Source organism: Bos indicus, chromosome 15 (assembly GCF_029378745.1).
Source record: "Bos indicus isolate NIAB-ARS_2022 breed Sahiwal x Tharparkar chromosome 15, NIAB-ARS_B.indTharparkar_mat_pri_1.0, whole genome shotgun sequence".
NCBI lineage: Eukaryota > Metazoa > Chordata > Mammalia > Artiodactyla > Bovidae > Bos > Bos indicus.
This window is the reverse complement of record NC_091774.1, coordinates 46,980,858-46,997,227: the sequence shown is the minus strand read 5'-3', so window position 1 is coordinate 46,997,227 and position 16,370 is coordinate 46,980,858. Positions and strand designations below refer to the sequence as shown.

The following is a 16,370-nucleotide window of genomic DNA, read 5'->3' as shown; positions in this document are numbered from 1 at the left end:
TCCCATAAGGATAACAGTTGATCTTTCAATAGAAACTCTTCAAGCCAGGAAGGAATGGCAAGACATAAAGTGATGAAAGAAAATAACCTAAAGCCCAGATTATTGTACCCAGCAAGGATCTCATTCAAATATGAAGGAGAAATCAAAAGCTTCTCAGACAAGCAAAAGCTGAGAGAATTCAGCACCACCAAACCAGCTCTCCAACAAATACTAAAGGATATTCTCTAGACAGGAAACACAAAAACGGTGTATAAACTCGAATCCAAAACAATAAAGTAAATGGCAACGGGATCATACTTATCAGTAATTACCTTAAATGTAAATGGGTTGAATGCTCCAACCAAAAGACAAAGACTGGCTGAATGGATACAAAAACAAGACCTCTACATATGTTGTCTACAAGAGACCCACCTCAAAACAGGGGACACATACAGACTGAAAGTGAAGGGCTGGAAAAAGATTTTCCATGCAAATAGGGACCAAAAGAAAGCAGGAGTAGCAATACTTATATCAGATAAAATAGACTTTAAAACAAAGGCTGTGAAAAGAGACAAAGATGGTCACTACATAATGATCAAAGGATCAATCCAAGAAGAAGATATAACAATTATAAATATATATGCACCCAACACGGGAGCGCCGCAATATGTAAGACAAATGCTAACAAGTATGAAAGGAGAAATTAACAATAACACAATAATAGTGGGAGACTTTAATACCCCACTCACACCTATGGATAGATCAACTAAACAGAAAATTAACAAGGAAACACAAACGTTAAACGATACAATAGACCAGTTAGACCTAATTGATATCTATAGGACATTTCATCCCAAAACAATGAATTTCACCTTTTTCTCAAGCGCACATGGAACCTTCTCCAGGATAGATCACATCCTGGGCCATAAGTCTAGCCTTGGTAAATTAAAAAAAATAGAAATCATTCCAAGCATCTTTACTGTTTGCTCTTTCGTTTGATAGCCTAGATAAAAGGTATCAATTCCTTGGTAGACCAACTATTAAGCTTACATGAGAGGAAATAAATAATCTAAATAGGCCTGTGTCTGTTAAAAAAATTGAATCAATATTTAACAACCATCCAAAACAGAAATCACTAGTCCCAGTGGAATTCACTGGTGAATTCTACCAAGCATTTAGGGAAGAAACTACCAAATATCTACAATCTCTTTCAGAGGACAGAAGCAGAAGAAGTACTTCCTAATTTAGTTCATGAGGTCAGTGTTACCCTGATACCAAAACCATTTAAGGACATTATAAGAAAGAAAACCGAAAACCTATATCTCTTATGAAAAAAAATTAACAAATTAAATCTAATAATGTAAAAAGGAGTTATATACCACAACCATGTGGGATTTACCTCAGGTAAGCAAAGTGAATTCAACGTTCAGAATCAATTCATGTAATATACTACAATGAACTGAAAAGAAAAACCACATGGAGAGAACCCATTTGACAAAATCCAATACTTATTCATTATTAAAACTTCCAGCAAGCTAAGAATAGAGGGGAACTTACTGAACTAGATAAAAGACATTAACAAAAGCCCTACTATTAACATTACACTTAATGCTAAGAACCTAGAAACTGTCCTCTTAAAGAAAAATAGGTTAAGGATATCCCGTCTCATCTCTCCTATCACACATTCTATTGGAAGAGTTAGTTAATAAGATAAGGAAATAAAAATATACTGATTTGGGAAGAAATAAATAGAACATGTCTTTGTTTGTAGATGACAGTATGTAAAAAATGCCAAAGAATCAACAAAATATCTCCTGGAACTGATTACTGAATACAACAAGGTAGTAGAATATAAGGGTTAGAATACAAAACTATTGTTTTTTAATATGCTAGCAATAAGCCATTGGAATTTGAGGTTAAAAACACAATACCATTTAAATTAGTACCCTTGCATAATAAATACTTAGATATAAACCTAATAAAATATATGCAAGATCTATATAAGGAAAACTACAAAACTCTAATGAAAGAAATAAAGGAATATCTATATAAATGGAGAGGTATTTATGTTTAATATTGTTAAGGCATCAGTTCTTCCCAACGTAATTTATAGAGACAGTGTCTTCTTCAGCACCACAATTTGAAAGCATCAGTTCTTCAGCACTGAGCTTTCTTTATGGTCCAAGTCTCACATCTGTACATAACTGCTAGAAAACCTATAGGTTTGACTATATGGACCTGTGTTGACAAAGTGATGTCTCTGCTTTTTAATACGCCATCTAGGTTATTATTACTGTTTAGAAAAAAAAAAAGAATTGATCTATAAAGCTGTGAAAGACAAAGAAGACTCTTAAATCACATTGCTGTGTGAAAGAATAGTCTGATAATGCTACATACTTTATTATTCCAACTATATAAAATAGTTGAAGTCAAAACTATGGAGACTATAAAATAGATCAGTGGTTGCCAGGGGTTGTAGAGAGAAAAAAAAAATTGGTGCCTGTAGGCTTGCTTAATGCAGGGTTGCCACAAGACTTCAGTTTGTAAAAAACAGAATATCCACAAAGCACAATAAAATGAGATATGACTGTATACCTATTCAGTTCAGTTCAGTCGCTCTGTGTCCGACTCTTTGTGACCCCATGGACTGCAGCACACCAGGCCTGCCGGTCCATCACCAACTCTCAGAGTTTACCCACTCATGTCCCTTGAGTTGGTGATGCCATGCAACCATCTCATCCTCTGTCGTCCCCTTCTCCTCCCGCCTTCAACCTTTCCCAGCATCAGGGTCTTTTCCAATGAGTCAGTTCTTTGCTTCAGGTGGCCAAAGTATTGGAGTTTCAGCTTCAACATCAGTCCTTCCAACGAACACTCAGGACTGATCTCTTTTAGGATGGACTGGTTGGATCTCCTTGCAGTCCAAGGGACTCTCAAGAGTCTTCTCCAACACCGCAGTTCAGAAGCATCAATTTTTTGGTGCTCAGCTTTCTTTATAATCCAACTCTCACATCCATACATGACTACTGGAAAAACCATAGCTTTGATAGATGTACCTTTGTTGGCAAAGTAATGTCTCTGCTTTTTAATGTGGTGTTTGCTGCTGCTGCTGCTGCTAAGTCACTTCAGTCGTGTCCTACTCTGTGTGACCCCATAGACAGCAGCCCACCAGGCTCCCCCATCCCTGGGATTCTTCAGGCAAGAACAGTGGAGTCGGTTAATATGGTGTTTAGGTTGGTCATAACTTTCCTTCCAAGGAGTAAGCGTCTTTTAATTTCATGGCTGCAGTCACCATCTGCAGTGATTTTGGAGCCCCCCAAAATAAAGTCTGCCACTGTTTCCCCATCTATTTGCCATGAAGTCATGGGACCAGATGCTGTGATCTTCGTTTTCTGAATGCTGGCTTAAAAGCCAACTTTTTCACTCTCCTCTTTCACTTTCATCAAGAGGCTCTTTAGTTCTTCTTCACTTTCTGCCATAAGGGTGGTGTCATCTGCTTTTCTGAGGTTATTGATATTTCTCCCGGCAATCTTGATTCCAGTTTGTGCTTCATCCAGCCTGGCATTTTGCATGATGTACTTTGTATATAAGTTAAATAAGCAGGGTGACAGTATACATCCTTGACATACTCCTTTCCCGATTTGGAACCAGTCTGTTGTTCCATGTCCGGTTCTAACTGTTGCTTTTTGACCTGCATACAGATTTCTCAGGAGGCAGATAAGGTGGTCTGGTATTCCCATCTCTTTAAGTATTTTCCAAAGTTTTTCCAATTCACACAAAGGCTTTAGTGTAGTCAACGAAGCAGAAGTAGCTATTTTTCTAGAATTTTCTTGCATTTTCTATGATCCAAAGGATGTAGACAATTTGATCTCTGGTTCCTTTGCCTTTTCTGAATCTAACTTGAACATCTGAAAGTTCACGGTTCATGTAGTATAGAATCCTGGGTTGGAGAGTTTTGAGCATTACTTTGCTAGCGTGTGAATTGAGTGCAATTGTGCAGTCCTTTGAATATTCTTTACCATTTCCCTTCTTTGGGATTGGAATTAAAACTGACCTTTTCCAGTCCTGTGGCCACTGCTGAGTTTTCCAAATTTCCTGGCATATTGGGTGAAGTACTTTCACAGCATCATCTTTTAGGATTTGTAATAGCTTAACTGGAATTCCATCACCTCCTTTAGCTTTGTTCATAGTGATGAACAAAGGTCCACTTGACTTTGTATACCAAGATGTCTGGCTCTAGGTATACATCTTGTATACCAAGATGTCTGGCTCTATGGTTATCTGGGTCATGAAGATCTTTTTTGTATAATTCTTCTGTGTATTCTTACCACCTCTTCTTAATATCTTCTGCTTCTGTTAGGTCCATACCATTTCTTTCCTTTATTTTGCCCATCTTTACATGAAATGTTCCCTTGGTATCTTTAATTTTCTTAAAGAGATCTCTAGTCTTTCCCATTCTATTGTTTTCCTCTATTTCTTTGTATTGATCACTGAGGAAGGCTTTCTTATCTCTCCTTGCTATTTGGAACTCTACATTCCCATGGGTATATCTTTCCTTTTCTCCTTTGCTTTTAGCTTCTTTTCTTTCCTCAGCTATTTGTAAGGCCTCCTCAGAAAGCCATTTTGCATTTCTTTTTCTTGGGGATGGTCTTGATCACTGTCTCCTGTACAGTGTCACGAACATCTGTCCATAGTTCTTCAGACACTCTATCAGATCTAATCCCTTGAATCTATTTGTCACTTCCACTATATAATCATAAGGGATTTGATTTAGGTCATACCTGAATGGTCTAGTGGTTTTCCCTACTTTCTTCAATTTAAATCTGAATTTGGCAATAAGGAGTTCATGATCTGAGCCACAGTCAGCTCTGGGTCTTGTTTTGCTGACTGTATAGAGCCCTCCATCTTTGGCTGCAAAGAATATAATCAACCTGATATCATTATTGACCATCTGGTGATGTTCATGTGTAGTCTTCTCTTTTATTGTTGGAAGAGGGTGTGTGCTATGACCAGTGCTTATTCTTGGAAAAACTCTGTTAGTCTTTGGCCTGCTTCATTTTATACTCCAAGGCCAAATTTGCCTGTTACTCCAGATGTTTCTTTACTTCCTACTTTTGCATTCCAGTCCCCTAAAGTGAAAAGGACATCTTTTTTGGGTGTTAGTTCTAGAAGGTCTTGTGGGTCGTCATAGAACTGTTCAATTTCAGCTTCTTCAGCATTACTGGTGGGGGCATAGACTTGGATTACTGTTATATCGAATGGTTTGCCTTGGAAGTAAACAGATCATTCTGTTTTTTTTTTCCCCTAAGTACTGCATTTTTGAGTCTTGTTGACTATGAGGGCTACTCCATTTCTTCTATGGGAATCTTGCCCACAGTAGTAGATGCAATGGTCATCTGAATTAAATATGCACATTCCAGTCCATTTTAGTTCACTGATTCCTAAAATGTTGATGTTCACTCTTGCCATCTCCTGGTTGACCACTTCCATTTTGCCTTGATTCATGGACCTAACATTCCAGGGTCCTATGCAATATTGCTGTTTACAGCATCGGACTTTACTTCCGTCACCAGTCACATCCACAACTAGGCTTTGTTTTTGCTTTGGCTCCGTCTCTTCATTCTTTCTGTAGTTATTTTTCATTCTTCTCCAGTAGCCTATTGGGCAACTACCGACCTGGGGAGTTCATCTTTCAGTGTCATATCTTTTGCCTTTTCATACTGTTCATGGGGTTCTCAAAGCAAGAATATTGAAGTGGTTTGCCATTCCCTTCTCCAGAGAATGCATAAGGTTTATCCACCATCTTTGAGCTTTGTTCTCTCATTTATCCTTATTTCATTCGTTGCATGTCCTTATCCCCTGATTGTTTCATATTAGCCCCCAGACATGCTCAGGCATTCCTATTCTAGATAAATACAGGTTGGTGTTTGTCTCCTCTTTAAGTTCTCAGCCTGTTTATTCCTTTCACTATAATATTTCCAAAAACTTGAAACATTATCATAGTAAGTATGACTATATGTGCTGTGCTGTGCTTAGTTGCTCAGTCGTGTCTGACTCTTTACAACCCCATGGACTATAGTCCCCCAGTGTCCTCTGTTCATGGAATTCTCTAGGCAGTTCTACAGTAGGTAATTATTTCCTTCTCCAGGGGATCTTCCCAACCCAGGGGTCAAATCTGGGTTTCCTACACTGCAGGCGGATTCTTTACTCTCTGAGTCATCAAATATGAATGTGCTTAGTTGCTCCCGACTCTTTGTGACCCCATGGACTGTAGCCCACCAGGCTCCTTTGTCCATGGGGATTCTCTAGGCAAGAATACTGGAGGAGGGTTGCCCTGCCCTCCTCCAGAGGATCTTCCCAACCGAGGGATTGAACCCAAGTCTCCCACACTGTAGGTGGATTCTTTATCATCTGAGCCACCAGGGAAGCCCTCAAATATGAATATATTATGGCTAAATAAGCTAATGAACATTCTGTTTACTATTTTTCGTAAGTTTAGGTTGTGCCATATGACTTTTAATACCACAATCCTGTCCTTCAGTCTCTGATTGCTAAGTTAAATAACATATTTTTGTACTCTGTCTTCATCTTACTGATTGTTAAGACCAATGAAACTGTTTTCTTCTTTCTTGTGTTTATCTAAGCTAGTTTAATACAAAAATAAACCAAGGTTGTGCTGTGCTGTGCTTAGTCACTCAGTCGTGTTCAACTCTTTGTGACCCCGTGGACTGTAGCCTGTCAGACTCCTGTCCATGGGGATTCTCCAGGCAAAGAATACTGGAGTGGATTGCCATGCCCTCCTCCAGGGGATCTTCCCAACCCAGGGATTGAACCCAGGTCTCCCACATTGCAGGCAGATTCTTTACCATCTGAACCACGAGGGAAGCCCAAACCAAGGATGCCCTACATTTATTTCAGTGTTTACAAATACTGGTCATTTGCCAGTAATGTTCTAGGTTCTATAGATTGCTCGCTGAAGAAGACAGAGACGTCCTTGCTCACCCAGGGTGAGGAGACAGATAATTCATACATAAATTGATATAATAAATAATAATATTATAATATTATTATAATGTTATAATAAATATAATATTATTATAAGAAGAGGACTACTGATTATAAAGTGGATTATCTTGTGTGTGTCTGTGTGTGAGTGCCCCTGGGTGGAACATCACACATATAAGCCATATTCATCACCCAGCTGTCAAAGTGAGCCCCTCCTTTGCTTCTACCCACTGCTGTGGAAATGCTTTCAGTTTTATTTCTCTTTCTCTCATTTTCCAGAAACAATAGTTTTTCTTCTTTTTTTTTAATTTAGCAATGTCTTGGCAAGGATAGAAAACTTTACCACATAAGGAAATATTGTCATGTACTATAGACTCTGTCTCAACTTCATTCTTGCAACAGAAGTTTAGTTTAGAAATAAACATTTCAGTACTGTTTTTATATCCTATGACCCTAGTTATAACCATAATGTTTAAAATAATAACACAGCCTATGAAATTTTGGTTCATACATTTTCCTCTACAAAGGCTTGATTTAGAATATTACCTGACACTTATCTTATGATACTGCAATATTTTATTACTTTGCATGCTGAAAGGAGCCTAAAATCTTCAGCAGTTCTGATAACTGAGAGCTAGAGCGGGTAAGGGTCTATGTTGTGAGAAATTCTCATTGAGATTAGAAGTGTGGTATGTGTAGGGGACAAGAATAAGTGATAAAATGGTTAGAAAAGCATACAAGAGTGTTTTCAGGGAGGAATAAAATCTCAGTAATAGGCCTTCAATTCTTACTGATTTGGGGAAACTTTTCTTATAGATTCCCTCTTAGTGCCCTCTCAGAAACCTCTGTAAACATCTGTTATGCCTTCAGTGACCATATTTCATGGTATCCTGGAACCAGCCTATACTGTCTCATGAGAAAATTGTTAAATGTTCAGGATTTTGTAAGACAGTTATTAAGCACAACCATTATGAAAAGTAAATTACATGGGAGCACATCTGCAAATATGAAGGGATAAGTAACTCCAGGGGTCCATCCTTCTACTGAAACAATAAATGAGGAAAAAACATCAGAATCTACTTTGTTGAAAATCTGGAAAACAATTAAAGGTTTATGTGTGCTAATCAAGAAAAAGGTCTACAAGCAATAAATGCTGGAGAGGGTGTGGAGAAAAGGGAATCCTCTTCCACTGTTGGTGGGAATGCAAACTAGTACAGCCACTATGGAGAACAGTGTGGAGATTCCTTATAAAACTAGAAATAGAACTCCCTTATGACCCAGAAATACCACTGCTGGGCATACACACCGAGGAAACCAGAATTGAAAGAGACACGTGTACCTCAGTGTTCATCACAGCACTGTTTACAATAGCCAAGACATGGAAGCAACCTAGATGTCCATCAGCAGATGAATGGATAAGAAAGCTGTGGTACATATACACAATGGAGTATTACTCAGCCATTAAAAAGAATACATTTGAATCAGCTGTAATCAGGTGGATGAAACTGGAACCTATTATACAGAGTGAAGTAAGCCAGAAAGAAAAACACCAATACAGTATACTAACGCATATATATGGAATTTAGAAAGATGGTAATGATAACCCGGTATGCGAGACAGCAAAAGAGACACAGAAGTATAAAACAGTCTTTTGGACTCTGTGGGAGAGGGAGAGGGTGGGATGAGTTGGGAGAATGACATTGAAACATGTATAATATCATATAAGAAATGAATCGCCAGTCCAGGTTTGATGCAGTATATAGGAAGCTTGGGGCTGGTGTACTGGGATGACCCAGAGGGATGGTACAGGGAGGGAGGTGGGAGGGGGAATCAGGATGGGGAACATGTGTACACCCGTGGAGGATTCATATGATGTATGGCAAAACCAATACAATATTGTAAAGTAATTAGCCTCCAATTAAAATAAATAAATTTAAATTTAAAAAAATGGGAGGGGAGTGTTGTGGCATTTTTACTTGCCTTTGGGCCACCTTCCTCCCTTGCTTGAGAGAGTCATGAAGTTATAGGCCACGTTCCCATTCTGAGACCTTTGTCCCTGCTTTCAAAGGGAAAGGAGGAGACCCTGATCTCAAAGATTGTGTTTGTCTACTTGGAGCCCTCTGGGGATTATCTGAAAGACTGAAGGAAGGCAGTTGGTTTTTGTTTTGGGCAGCACACAGCTCCATCAGAATGCAGCCAAGTGGAGGGCATTCCTTGCAAACAAGAAAGGTAAATAGACAACCCCTCCTATCTGGGGGAAGACGTTAAGGTTGAGATAAACAATAGACATGCTGAAAACTTGGCAAGAAAGACTGAGAAGAGACATTTTGTGGGGAAGTGGAACAGTAAAAAGTTCCCTGTGTAGGATTTATACCTCTAATGATCTTTAGGTTCAAGAGAAGCAGAAACTAAAGGCTAAGGCAGAATTGTAAAGGCCCTGGTTAATTTTTGAAGGATTTAGACAAGGCAGAAGAAGCAGAAATCAAATTGCCAAGATCTGTTGGATCATGAAAAAGCAAGAGAATTCCAGAAAAATAGCCACTTCTGCTTCACTGACTACACTAAAGCCTTTGTGTGAATTGCAACAAACTATGGAAAACTCTTAAAGAGAGGGGAATACCAGATCATCTTACATGTCTCCTGAGAAACTTGTATGCAAGTCAAGAAGCAACAGTTAGAACTGGTCATGGGACAATGGACTGGTTCCAGATTGGGAAAGGAGTATGTCAAGGCTGTATATTGTCACCTTGCTTATTTAATGTATATGCAGAGTACATCATGCCACATGCCAGGCTGGATGAAGCACAAGTTGGAATCAAGATAGGCACAATAAAGGACATAAATGGTATGGACCTAACAAAAGCAGAAGATATTAAGAAGAGGTGTCAAGAATACACAGAAGAACTATGCAAAAAAGATCATCACGGCCCAGATAATCAATGATGGTGTGATCACTTACCTAGAGCCAGATAACCTGGAATGCGAAGTTAAGTGGGCCTTAGGAAGCATCACTATGAACAAAGTGGAGGTGATGGAATTCCAGTTGAGCTATTTGAAATCATAAAAGATGATGCTATGAAAGTGCTGCACTCAATATGCCAGCAAATTTGGAAAAGTCAGCAGTGGCCATAGGACTGGAAAAGGTCAGTTTTCATTCCAATCCCAAAGAAAGGTAATGTAAAAGAATGGATGTGAGAGTTGGACCATAAAGAAGGATGAACTCCCAAGAATTGATGCTTTTGAACTGTGGTGTTGGAGAAGACTCTTGAGAGTGCCTTGGACTGTAAGGAGATCCAACCAGTCCATCCTAAAGGAAATCAGGCCTGAACATTCATTAGAAGGACTGATGCTGAAGCTGAAGCTCCAACACTTGGGCCACCTGATGCGAAGAGCCGACTCATTAGAAAAGACCCTGATTCTGGGAAGGATTGAAGGCAGAAGGAGAAGGGGACAACAGAGGATGAGATGGTTGGATGGCATCACCAACTCAATGGACATGAGTTTGAGCAAGCTCTGGGAGATGGTGAAGGACAGGAAAGCCTGGCATCCTGCCGTCCATGGGGTCGCAAAGAGTTGGACATGACTGAGTGACTGAACAACAAAGCATTCAAGGCATGCTAAACACTGAGCCAGTATGCAAAGAGGTGTTTTTTTTTTTTCTTGCTGTTGTTGCTTTGGGTATGTTTTTTCTTGCTGTTGTTGCTTTGGGTATGTTTTTGTTTTTTCCAGGGAAAAAAAACTTAAAACAATGCATAAACTTACCATAAGATAAAGGACACATTCCTAAGAGCACATACCACTAATATTTTTAGAGAAAAAGGTAGAAAAGTGCTAGACATATAACCAAAACCCACAGGAACCAACCAAAACAAGCCCTGAGCACGAGAAAGTTTATTATTTCAAGAGTTATCTTATTATAAAATACAAAATGTTCAGCTTTCCACAAAAAATTTAAAAAACTTGCAAAGAAGAAAATATAACCCATTCATAGAAAAATTAATAGAAACTATGAGGAATCAAGTCATAGAAGTTACTCAGCAAGGCCTTTAATTCAAGTGGCTTAAATATGCTTAAAATAGTAAAGGAAATCATGCACAAAAATTGTATAACTCCAGGGGAATGATATTCCTGAAAGAGTGTACACCTCTAAAGAGATGCAGGTTATAAAAACGGACCAAACTAATTCTAGGTTAAAAATTACAATACCGGAAATGAATTCACTAAGAATTTCAACATCAGATTTGAGCAGTCAGAGTTGAAAATCAGAGAACTTGAAAAGAAGTCATTTAAAAATTATCCAGTCTGAGGAACATAAAGACAAGGGAATGAACAAAAATGAAGAGAGCCTATGAGATCTGTGAGACACCATCAACAATAGAACATCAAATAATGCAAGTTTCATAAGGAGAGAACAGAGAGAAAGGGATGTAAAAGAATTTTGAAGAAACTATGACCAACAAGTCATACTTTGATTAAATACATGAATCTACACATTCAAGAAGCTCAATGAACTTTAGGAAGGAAAAACACAAGAGATCCACACTGAGACATGTTCTAATAAAACTTTTAAAAGTCAGAGACAAAGGAGGAACCTTGAAGCAGCAGAAGAGAACTGAATGTCCTATTTAAGGGAGACTCATTAAGAAAAAGACTGGACATCTTAGCAGAAAACATGGAGGCCAGAAGGCAGTGCGATGACATATTTAAAGCACCTAAAGAAAGAAAAAGCCCATAACTCTATACCTGGCAAAACTATCATTCAAAAATAAAGGAGACGGTAAGACATTCCCAGATTAACAAGTGCTGAGGGAATTCATCACTAGTAGATGTGTCCTATTTGTTCAGTCGCTGAATTGTGTCCCAGTCTTTGTGACCCTGTGGACTGTGGCCTGTCAGGCTTCCGTGTCCTTCACTATTTCCTGGAGTTTGCTCAAATGCATGTTCATTGAGTTGGTGATGCTAGATGTGTCCTATAGGAAATGCTAAAAAGAGACCTTCAGGTGGAAATGGAAGGACACTAGACAGTAAACTTGAAGCCACAGGAAGAAATAACACGGGTAAAGGAATATATAAACCAGTATTAGTGTATTTTCCATTTGTGACTCCTTTTCCTTTCCCAGTTTGATCAAAAAGACAAATCATAAAATGGGAATGATAAGCCTATGTTAAATGGGCACACAAAGTAGAAAGATGTAATTTGTGACACAGTAACATAAAGGGGAGAGGGATGGAGAAATGTATGATCAGAATTTTTACATACCTATGGAAGTTAATATGATATTTCAAAATAGATATTTACATGTTTGTGAGGTTGATTGTAAGCTCCAGCACAACCAATGATATAATAACTTTTAAATATACAGAAAAATAAATTAGAAAGGAATCAAAATCATACACTACAAAAATGCCAAACACAAAAGAAGGCAGTTAATGGTGACATTGAGGAACAAACAAGATATGAAACATATGAAAGACAAAGCAAAATTGCAGAAGTAAATGTTTCATTATCAGTAATAAGTGCATTAAACTCTTCTATTAGAAGGTAAATATTCTCAAAATAGATTAAAAAGCAAAATGCTATACATGCTATCTAGAAAAGACTCATTTTATATCCAAAACGAATAGGTCAAAAGTAAAAGAAAGGAAAAGGACATTCCAGGCAAATAGTTACTAAAAGAGAACTGAGATATCAGTGCTATGATCAGATAAAATAGACTCAGCTGAAAATTGTTACAAGCGGCAAGGAGGAACACTAAATATTGATTAAAATGTGAACCTATGAGGAAGATATAAACCTAGGAACCTAACAACAGAACTCTAAAACATAGGAAGCAAAAATTGAGAAGTGAAAGCAGAAATATACAGTTCTAAAATAATAGTTGGAGATTTCAATGCTGTACTTTCCATATGGATAAACAATTAGAAGATCAGTAGCAAATAGAGGAGTTGAACAATACTCTAAACCAGCTATATCTGACAGACATAAACAGACACTCTCTCCAACATCAGCTTAGTAGTGTTTCTGCTGAACAGGTTTTCTCAAGAGCTTTGTGGATCTTCTGTAAATGTCAGTGGGATTCACTCCTCTAGGCAAAAACCACATTTATAGATCTTTTCCAGACAAACCCTTCTAAGCCTTGCCCTCCTGATGAAATAGTAGGAAATAATACCCTTAAGCTTCCTAGAGGACTTCTAGTTTGGTTGATATCTGTAAGGCAAACCCTTATCCTCTTTTTTGGGGAGGGTGTGTTTAAAATAATTTTTATTTATTATTATTTTTAATTGGAGGATAATTGCTTTACAGTATTGTGTTGGTTTCTGCCATACATGAACATGAATCAGCCAAGTATACATATGTCTCCTCCCTCTTGAACCTCCCTCCAACTTACCATCCCACCCTTCTAGGTTGTCACAGAGCACTGGGTTGAGCTCCATGCATCATATAGCAAATTCCCACTGGCTATCTATTTTACATATGGTAATGTGTGTTTCCATGTTACTCTCTGAATGCATCTCAACCTTTCCTTCCCCTACTGTGTCCACAGATCTGTTCTCTGTGTCTGTGTTTCCATTCAGTTCAGTACAGTTGCTCAGATGTGTCCGACTCTGCAACCCCATGGACTGCAACACGCCAGGCCTCCCTGTCCATCACCAACTCCCGGAGCTTACTCAAACTCATGTCAATTGAGTTGGTGATGCCACCCAACCATCTCATCCTCTGTCGTCCCCTTCTCCTTCCACCTTCAATCTTTCCCAGCATCAAGGTCTTTCCCAATGAATCAGTTCTTCGCATCAGGTGGCCAAAGTATTGGAGTTTCAGCTTCAGCATCAGTCCTTCTAATGAATATTCAGGACTGATTTCCTTTAGGATGGACTGGCTGGATCTCCTTGCAGTCCAAGGGACTTTCAAGAGTCTTCTCTAACACCACAGCTCAAAACATCAAGTCTTCAGTGCTCAGCTTTCTTGATAATCCAACTCTCACATCTATACATGACTACTGGAAAAACCATAGCTATGACTAGATGGACCTTTGTTGTCAAAGTAATGTCTCTGCTTTTTAATACGCTGTCTAGGTTGGTCATGACTTTTCTTCCAAGGAATAAGCGTCTTTTTATTTCATGGCTGCAGTCACCATCTGCAGTGATTTTGGAGCCCCCCAAATAAAAGTCTGTCACTGTTTCCTCATATTTTCTATGAAGTGATAAGACCAGATGTTAGCTTTCTGAATGTTGAGTTTTAAACCAACTTTCTCACTCTCCTCAACTTTTTCACTTTCCTCAAGATGCTCTTTAGTTCTTCTTCACTTTCTGCCATAAGGGTGGTGTCATATGCATATCTGAGATTATGATATTTCTCCCAGCAGTCTTGATTCCAGCTTGTACTTCATCCAGCCTGGCATTTTGCATGATGTACTCTGCATATAAGTTAAATAAGCAGGGTGACAGTATACAGCCTTAATGTATTCCTTTGCCGATTTTGAACCAGTTTATTGTCAATGTCCGGTTCTAACTGTTGCTTCTTGACCTGCATACAGGTTTCTCAGGAGGCAGATCAGGTGGTCTGGTATTTCCATCTCTTTCAGAATTTTCCAGTTTGTTGTCATCCACACAGTCAAACGCTTTGGCATAGTCAATAAAGCAGAAGTAGATGTTTTTCTGGAACTCTCTTGCTGTTATTGATGATCCAACGGATGTTGGCAATTTGATCTCTGGTCCCTCTGCCTTTTCTAAAACCAGCTTGAACATCTGGAAGTTGACAGTTCATGTACTGTTGAAGCCTAGCTTGGAGAATTTTGAGCATTACTTTGGTAGCATGTGAGATGAGTGCAATTGTGTGGTAGTTTGGGCATTCTTTGGCACTACCTTTCTTTGGGATTGGAATGAAAACTGACCTTTTCCAGTCCTGTGGCCACTGCAGAGTTTTCCAAATTTGCTGGCCTATTGAATGCAGCACTTTCACAGCATCATCTTTTAGGATTGTTTCCATTGCTGCCCTGTAAATAGGTTCATCAATACTATCTTTCTAGATTCCATATATATATATGTGTTAATATACCATATTTGTTTTTATCTTTCTGACTTACTTCACTCTGTATAATAGGCTCTAAGTTCATCCACCTCATTAGAACTGACTCAAATGCATTCTTTTTTATGGCTGAGTAATATTCTGTTGTACATATATACCACAGCTTCTCTATCCATTTGTCTGTAAATTCCTCAGTCCAGTATTTGACGTATACTAAGAGCTCAATAAATGTAACACCTCCTATCTTTAGATTTTTCTAAAGTCTCTGATGGAACCACAGTCTCAGTGCCCAGAGGGATGTGGGACTCAATGAGGTAAATTCCACTGAAGGGGTGGAGGATCTAAAGGAGTTTGCCACCACCTAGCCAAAGGAGAATCAGATACTCTTACTTATAAGTGCATGCTTCACAGTTTAGGAAAATCTGGAGAAAGGAACTGTTAGTGGAGACTTGAAGACCTAAACCAGAGAACTTGGAAGGAATACGTATGCAGATTAGGTTTCAGGGAATTTTTCAGTGTATCAGGGTATAGTATAGAAAGGAATTAAGAGAGAAGCATAGCCCAGGGAGTGTATGCCATCCAAACAAGTAAGATGGCTATTATATGGAGATACATATAACCTTCAAGATATCCTTTTAGTTGACCAAAGGGACTTGGAGTTTAGGTGGTTTAGGATTATAACTGAGCTATTCTGTACATGGAATTCATTTGGTGCCTATACCTATTCCAGGTGGTAGATGCAAATTTTAAGAGATGGTATTCAGTTAAGATTGGCCTGTGAACTAAAGTAACCTGAAAAGTGGCAAGTGTAACAGGGAAAACATCATGAAAAGAGACAAAGGCTGTTTGAATGGGATGAATAAATTCCAAGGACTAGAGCATCTTATGGGACCAAGAATTGAAATGTACGAAAAAGAGAAGCTCCCCAAGGTAGAAGCAGGTTCCAATTTCTAGGAGACCATGAAAACTGAAAGTAGAATGTCAGACCCACCACTCCAGGGAGAATAAATATAGGATTTAACGGTAATATGTCAAGTCCAATAAAGATTGGGAAGCTTACATACATAGGAGAATGAAAGGAAAGATCAAGACTGAAGGGTCTAAATTAAGGCCAAGGTTTGTTTTTTGTTTGTTTGTTTTTTTGTTTGAGTTTTACTTTAACTAGAAACTACATACCATAACTACAGTCAGGAATGCCGATCCTGTAGGTTTTCTTTCAGAAGTGACTTCCCATCTCCTGAAGCTTCTGCCATGAGATAATAGGAAATATTAGGAAATAGCAATTTGGAAATTTCCAATTTCCAATTAGGAGATAATAGGAAATAGCCATATGGAAATTGCTGCTACGTGGAAAATAACTTTC

General features: G+C 38.5%; 1 protein-coding gene across 4 annotated transcripts in view; it reads right to left on the bottom strand.

Annotated features, from left to right (window-relative positions):
- LOC139187318 (interferon-induced very large GTPase 1-like) overlaps positions 1-16,370 on the bottom strand; it is a 42,197-nt gene that overhangs the window by 15,875 nt on the left and 9,952 nt on the right. The window contains exon 2 of one of the 4 annotated variants that reach the window (XM_070803751.1): positions 16,184-16,253. The exons of 2 other annotated variants lie outside the window; for them this stretch is intronic. The gene's annotated coding sequence lies outside the window, so the exon portion shown is untranslated. Of the gene's footprint in view, positions 1-14,873; positions 14,895-16,183; positions 16,254-16,370 lie in introns of those variants that run through there. One more of the 4 variants, XM_070803752.1, reaches the window with a different exon arrangement.